Raw genomic sequence first — 8,001 nt, forward strand, 5'->3', positions numbered from 1 at the left:
TAGCATATACTATGTGGAAATTAGATTTCAACTTTAGCGGTACTCCCTGCTTTAGTTCCTTGGATGATATTTTTCATACTGGTTGTCATTATTCGAAAGATTTCTCTGGCTATTCTATTTCTAGCTGTTTTAAAATGTCAAAACTAGAGAGAAACGTAGGAGTTTTCAATTATTAAAATAACCAAATACTTTTATAAAGTCAGAGCTATCTTGATTTTAAAACATCATACTCATAGCGAGTGTAGTTATCTTCAAAGTAGAAACAAAAATTGACTGCACTGTGGATTTGAGGAGCAGGTTACAAATTCTTCCTAAGTAGTATTCCCCCAACTTTTTTTTTTTTTTTAATGGAGTCTCACTCTGTTGCCAGGCTGGAGTGCAGTGGCGCAATCTCAGTTCACTGCAACCTCTGACTCTGTGGTTCAAGTGATTCTCCTGCCTTCCCTCGTGAGTAGCTGAGATTACAGGTGTGAGCCACTATGCCCAGTTAAGTTTTATATTTTTAGTAGAGACGGAGTTTCAGCATGTTGACTAGGATGCTCTCGATCTCCTGACTTCATGATCTACCTGCCTTGGCCTCCCAAAGTGCTGGGATTAGATGCGTGAGCCACTGCACACTGCCCCAACATTCTTAATGTAAGGGTTTGAAACCTCTCTCAAACTTTCACCGTTAAATTAGGCCTGATTGTTTTGCTGTATACGTTAGCAATGCTCTTGCCCTATTTTTTAAAACGATACCCCAGCCTTTAGTGAAACTCCATCTGGAGAATTCTAGGATGGAAGAGATGTCTTGGGTATTTTTTTTTTTCTTTTTTGAGCCAGAGTCTCCGTCTCTTGCCCAGGCTTGAGTGCAGTGGCGTGATCTCGGGTCACTGTAATCTCCACCTCCTGGGTTCACGCAATTTCCAGACAATTTTTGTATTTTTCATAGAGACAGGGTTTCACCATGTTGCCCAGTCTGGTCTCAAACTCCTGGCCTCAAGCGATCCACTTGCCTCAGCCACCCAAAGTGCTGGAATTATAGACGTGAACCACCGAGCCTGGCCATCTTAGGTATTTTCAGTAACAAGTCTGTTAGACTACCAGACTTAGTAGTATATAATATATTGCATTTTAAATCTCGTTTTGGCCTAGGCACAGTGGCTCATACCTGTAATCCCAGCACTTTGGGAGGCAGAGGCAGGTGAATCTCCTAATGTCAGGAGTTTGAGACCAACTTCACCGACATGGTAAAACCCATCTCTATTAAAAATACAAAATTAGCTGGGCATGGTGGCACATGCCTGTAATCTCAGCTACTTGGGAGGCTGAGGCAGGAGAATCGTTTGAACCTTAGAGGTGGAGGTAGCAATGAACCAAGATGGCGCCATTGCACTCCAGCCTGGTCAATAAGAGTGAAACTCCATCTCAAAAAAAAATACGAAAACAAAAAACCCTAAAGCTCATCTTCAACTATTTGCCTTCTTCTGGTGATTTTGCCATGCTGGTGTTTGCATGCACTGCTTTTTCTTTTTGGAGATGGAATCTCACTCTGTTGCCCAGGTTGGAGTGCAATGGTGTGATCTTGGCTCACTGCCCTCTGACTCCCAGGCTTAAGCAATTCTCCTGCCTTAGCGTCCCTAGTAGCTGGGATTACAGGCTCATATCACAACACCCGGCTAATTTTTGTATTTTAGTAGAGATGAGGTTTTACCATGTTGGCCAGGCTGGTCTTGAACTCCTGACCTCAGGGGATCCACCGGCTTCGGTCTCCCAAAGTGCTGAGATTACAGGTGTAAGCCACTGTTCATGGCCTGCATGCACTGATGATAGGTCTGTTGGGTGTTGCCCCTTTTGTCAGGCATCTCTTCTGTGTGCTTTGTTGCTGCTTTTTCTTTTTTTTTTTTTGAGATGGAGTTTCGCTCTTGTTACCAAGGCTGGAGTGCAATGGCGTGATCTTGGTTCACCGCAACCTCCACCTCCTGGGTTCAGGCAATTCTCCTGCCTCAGCCTCCCGAGTAGCTGGGATTACAGGTACGCGCCACCATGCCCAGCTAAGTTTTTGTATTTTTAGTAGAGATGGGGTTTCACCATGTTGACCAGGATGGTCTCGATCTCTTGACCTCGTGATCCACTCGCCTCGGCCTCCCAAAGTGCTGGGGTTACAGGCGTAAGCCACCGTGCCCGGCCTTTGTTGCTGCTTTTTCTGGATATAGCTGGTGTTGACTGAGTGGGTAATAGAGAGACGCCAAAGTTCTGAGTTATTGTTGGTTATCTGTGCTGTAGCATCTCAGTGGGTTCCAAAATGGTTTTCAACGTATTCTGTTACTGGTTTCAATATAAACAGATACTTTCATTTTTATTTACAGCCCTTTCTTTCCTTGTAACCCAGATTTGAATCCAAAGTAGTTACAGAGATAATTTCCAGTATCAGGCACTATGGTACTTTCAAAATTACTCCTCTAAGCACCAAAACTGCTTTAAATCAAGCAATTTGATCTCTTTAAGATACGTTTACACCCAGGAGGCTTTTCAGTCTCTCACATGAATACATTTTAGGTGATTTTCTTCCTATGCTTTCAGAATTGCTGAGATATATATGAACACTAGCAAAGGAAACAACTTAGATTTTATAGTTTGAGAGTAGTTGGGCCTATTTCTCTTCCCAGGACACTCACGAAGACACAGATGTGTGTACACATTGATAAATTCCTAAATTGGCAGATGAAAACTTTGCTGAGCTTAACAAATACCTTTTTGATATGTAAACAGTTTCTAAGAATGTCAGCCATCTGCTGAAAGCCAGATAATAATTTGTGAACGGAATTGTCAATGCATACATCACTTATTTATTTGTTCTTAAACATTAGCCATATCTAGGCAGTCTTTGAGATGAGCCTCTGCTGCTAAACTCACATTCAGCATTTTGATCTTACTTCTTTATGTACCACTCCCCAGTCTATGAAAGAACATGGTGCCTCTTTATAGGAAAAGATGTATAATGCTTCGTATAGTGTCAGGTAGCTTGTTCTCTGCTGGTGGGGTTAAGGCAAGTATGGAAAACAACTAAATAATACAAGGTAAATAATGTTAAAGGATGGAAAGTGGCTAATACAAACTATAGTAAATGCCTTAAAGAAATATCAGGCCAGGAACAGTAGCTCATAGTTGTAATCTCAATACTTTAAGAGACTGAAGTAGGAGGATTGCTTAAGCCCAGGAGTTTGAGACCAGTCTGGGCAATGTGATGAGACCTCATCTCTACAAAAAATCAAAACTTAGCTAGGCATGGTGAAGTGGCATGCACCTGTAGTCCCAGCTACTCAGAGGTGCTTAAGCCCAGGAAGTCATGGCTGCAGTGAGCTGTGATCATGCCATTGCACTCAAGCCTAGGTGACGAGTGAGAGTGAGACTTTATCTCCAAAGAGAGAGAAAGAAGAAATGTCAATAAATTTCTATTGGATAATCAAAGGCAGACAAGATAACATCAGAAACTACAGCAATATTATCATACAAAGAAGCAACATTTAGGCTGGCAGCATAGTTCTCAACATTACCAAGACAGGTCTGAAGACAAAGCCCGTTTGAAAGGGCTAAGAAAAGTATGTATGTAACTGAGATACCATAGCCAGCTAAACTATTATTCAAAAATGACAGCTAAACAAAAACCAGATTTCAGAAAGTGGGAATTCACCACTTACAGAATTTTGATAATTATTACAGATTTTACAGTGGTAAATTCTCACTTTTACAGATTTCAAAAGTAGGACTTTACCATTTAATAATTATTACAGGAGGTATAGGATGTACAGGAGGAAAATGTCTATTAAACCCAGAAGGAAAGAGAGGACTACAAGAAGGAATGGTATGCAAGGAAGTTGATCAGCTGGGTGCGGTGGCTCACACCTGTAATCCCAGCACTTTGGGAGGCTGAGGCGGGAGGATCACCTGAGGTTGGGAGTTCAAGACCAGCCTGACCAACATGGAGAAACCCTGTCTCTACTCAAAAATACAAAATTAGCTGGGTGTGGTGGTCATGCCTGTAATACCAGCTTCTCAGGAGGCTGAGGCAAGAGAATCACTTGAATCCGGGAGGCAGAGGTTGCGGTAAGCCAAGAATGCGCCATTGCACTCCATCCTAGGCAACAAGAGCACAATTTCATCTCAAAAAAAAAAAGAAGAAGTTGATCTCCGTTGATCACCAACTTATGGAATATTGAAATAATTATTGCATATATAAAATAATGACTAATTTGATATATTTAAAACATGTTAGAAATACAACTTACCAAAATAGAGAAGATGATATAGAAAGTCAGTGTGATGAAGAAAATGTATATATATTTGGCTGGGCATGGTGGCTCATTCTTTTTGGGAGGCTGAAGCAGGCAGATTGCCTTAGCTCAGGAGTTTGAGACCAGCCTGGGCAACATGGTGAAACCCCGTCTCTACTAAAATACAAAAAATTAGCCGGGCATGATGGTGAGCACCTGTAGTCCCAGCTATTCTGGAGGCTGAGGCAGGAGAATTGCTTCAACCTCGGAGGCAGAAGTTGCCTTGAGCCAAGATCATGACAGTGTACTCCAGCCTGGGCAGCAGAGCAAGACTCTGTCTCCAAAAACAGAAAAAAAAAAAAAGAAAATGTATATATATGTATATGTATATCATATCTTATAATTAATATAAAATGAATGCAACCTACCAAAACTCATCATTATCTCTCAGTTTTGGTATATATATAAAATTTTCTGTTATATTTTTTAGATCATCTCTCAGTTTTGGTTTTATTCATTTTGTATAATACATATATATGCAATTATTAAAAAGTTATTTATTTATTTAATTTTGAGATGGAGTTTTGCTCTTGTTACCCAGGCTGGAGTGCAATGGCGTGATCTTGGCTCACCGCAACCTCTGCCTCCTGGGTTCAGGCAATTCTCCTGCCTCAGCCTCCTGAGTAGCTGGGATTACAGGCACGCGCCACAAAGCCCAGCTAATTTTTTGTATTTTTAGTAGAGACGGGGTTTCACCATGTTGACCAGGATGGTCTCGATCTCTTAACCTCATGATCCACCCGCCTTGGCCTCCCAAAGTGCTGGGATTATAGGCATGAGCCACCCGGCCCAGCCTTAAAAAGTTATTAAACAATCACTCCTCTTTTGGCCAAGTCAAAATAACTGGTAATAGAGTATAAACCACATACAACTAGACAAAATACATGAAACAACTATTTTCAAATCTTGGACAACAGGCAGTACAGGACTATATCTATTGGAGAAGGAAAATGCACTAGTTGATCCTCATAATTTGCCCAACTTTCTGTATGGAGGCACTTTCTGATCCATGGTGCAGGGAGGTGGAACCCTTGTAGAATATTGTGGTCTTCATGAGTTGAAGATATGGAGATTGGATTTTTGGGCCGTTGAGTTCTATAATTGCTAGATCAGGGTACCAGAGAGGGAGCTCCACAGAGCAGTAGCACAAAAGTCTACATAAGGACCACTTAAGTCTTTGGCAAAACATAAGCTGTTATCCATAGGGAGAAACTGCAATACCTGGCAGAAAGTAGCTATAGTGTAGCTGAATGCAGACTCTAGAAATCATACTGCATTAGAAGGGATGTTGGACTTTCAGTCAGCCACAAGAGAGACCTCACTAAACATCAGTTAACAACATAGGAGTATATCTACTCTCACCCTAAAGTGTCTACTAGACCCATGCAAACAAAATTTTAAAACAATTGAGATGATGTGTCATTTTATTTTACTTTTTATTTTTATTTTTGAGATGGAGTCTTGCTCTGTCATCCAGGCTGGAGTGCAGTGGCACAATCTGGGCTCACTGCAACCTCCGCCACCTGGGTTCAATCAGTTCCCCTGCCTCAGCCTCCTGAGTAGCTGGGACTACAGGTGTGCATCACCACACCCGGCTAATTTTTTATAATTTCTAGTAGAGATGGGGTTTCGCCATTTTGGCCAAGATGGTCTCAATCTCCTGATCTTGTGATCCACCCACCTCAGCCTCCCAAAGTGCTGGGATTACAGGCTTGAGCCATTGCACCCGGCCTATTTTATTTGTTGTTGAGACAGAGTTTCTCTCTTATTGCCCAGACTGGAGTGCAAGGGTGTGGTCTCAGCTTACTGAAACCTCCACCTCCTGGGTTCAGGGGATTCTCCTGCCTCAACCTCCCATGTAGTTGGGATTACAGGCACCCACCACCATGCACAGCTAACTTTTGTATTTTTAATAGTGACGGGGGTTCACCATGTTGGCCAGTCTGGTCGTGAACTCCTGACCTCAAGTGATCTGTCCGCCTTGGACTCCCAAAGTGCTGGGATTACAGGTATGAGCCACCCAACTGATAGGTCATTTTAAAAAATATCTGGCCAGGCACTGTGGCTCACCCCTGTAATCCCAGCACTTTGGAAGGTCAAGGTGGGCAGATCATGAGGTCAGGAGTTTGAAGCCAGCCTGGCCAACATAGTGAAACCCCATCTCTACTAAAAATACAAAAATTAGCCAGGTGTGGTGGCGGGCACCTGTAATCCCAGCTACTTGGGAGCTGAGGCAGGAGAGTTGTTTGAACCCAGGAGGCAGAGGTTGCAGTGATCCAATATTATGCCACTACACTCCAGTGTGGGTGACAGAGCAATACTCTGTTTGAGGGATGAGGGGAAAGTTATATAAGGCTTGGTGTGGTGACTCATGCCTATAAGGCCAGCATTTTAAGATGCTGAGGTAGGAGGATTGCTTGAGACCAGGAGTTCGAGAGCAGGCTGGGCAACATAGCAATACCCCATCTCTACAAAAAAATAAAAAATAATCTGGGTTGGGTGATGGCACATGCCTATAGTCCCTCCTACTTCAGAGGCTGAGATGGAAGGATCTCTTGAGCCTGAGAGGTTGAGGCTGCAGTGAGCTGTGATTACATCACTGCATTCCAGAGCCTGGGTGACAGAGTGAGACTCTGTCTAAAAAAAAAACTTACCCGCCAGAACAAAACTCTTTGAAGAAAGGTAAAATCCAGACCCAAAGTAATATTCACAATATTTAACATAAACGTTAAAGATTATTAGAAAAAAACAGGCGCAGTGGCTCATGCCCGTAATCCCAGTACTTTGGGAAGCCAAGGCAGGCGAATCACTTGAGGTCAAGGTCAGGAGTTCAAGACCAGCCTGATCAATATGGTGAAACCCGTATTTACCAAAAATACAAATTCAGCCGGGCATAGTGGCATGAACCCGTAGTCTCAGCTACTCAGGAGCTCTGAGGCAGGAGAATCACTTGAACCCTGGAGGCAGAGGTTGCAGTGAACTGAGACTGTGCCTCTGCACTCATTCCTGGGTGACAGAGTGAGACTCTGTCTCAAAAAAAAAAAAAAAAAGTAAAGAAAGGCAAAGAAGCAGGTAATCAATATGTGTAACTAAGAAGAGAAACAGTCAGTAAAGACAGACAAAAACTGAGAGTCCACAGAAGTATGAGAATAAGCAGACAAGGACTTAATGTGAATATTTTACATGTTTAAGAATTAAAGGAGGCCAGGTGCAGTGGTTCATGCCTGTAACTCCAGCCCTTTGGGAGGCTGAGGCAGGTGAATCACTTGACGTCAGGAGTTCTAGCCCAGCCTGGCCAACATACTGAAACCCCAACTCTACTAAAAAAAACCAAAAAACAAAAATAAGCTGGGCATGATGGAAGGCACCTGTAATCTCAGCTACTTGGAAGGCTGAGGCAAAATTGCTTGAACCTGGTTGGCAGAGGTTGCAGTGAGCCAAGATCACGCCACTGCACTCCAGCCTGGGTGACAGAGTGAGACTGTCTCAAAAAAAAAAAAAAGAAAGAAAAGAAAATAAAGAAAAGAAGGACTTAGTGAATGAACAGATAGGAAATATTAGGAGAAAAATGGAAACTAGTGCTCACTTCAGCAGCACATATGCTAAAGTTGGAACCATACAGAGATTAGCATGGCTTCTGCACAAGGATGACATGCAAATGCAAATTTGTGAAGCTTTCCTTTTTTTT

The 8,001-nt window shown here is 42.6% G+C and overlaps 1 non-coding gene across 1 annotated transcript; it reads left to right on the plus strand.

The window, feature by feature from the left end:
- The first annotated feature begins 7,891 nt into the window (after positions 1-7,891).
- On the plus strand, positions 7,892-8,001 carry LOC118148283 (U6 spliceosomal RNA). Its single transcript, XR_004735036.3, has one exon. It is a non-coding gene; the product is annotated as a U6 spliceosomal RNA (small nuclear RNA).

Source organism: Callithrix jacchus, chromosome 1, assembly GCF_049354715.1.
Source record: "Callithrix jacchus isolate 240 chromosome 1, calJac240_pri, whole genome shotgun sequence".
Taxonomy (NCBI): domain Eukaryota; kingdom Metazoa; phylum Chordata; class Mammalia; order Primates; family Cebidae; genus Callithrix; species Callithrix jacchus.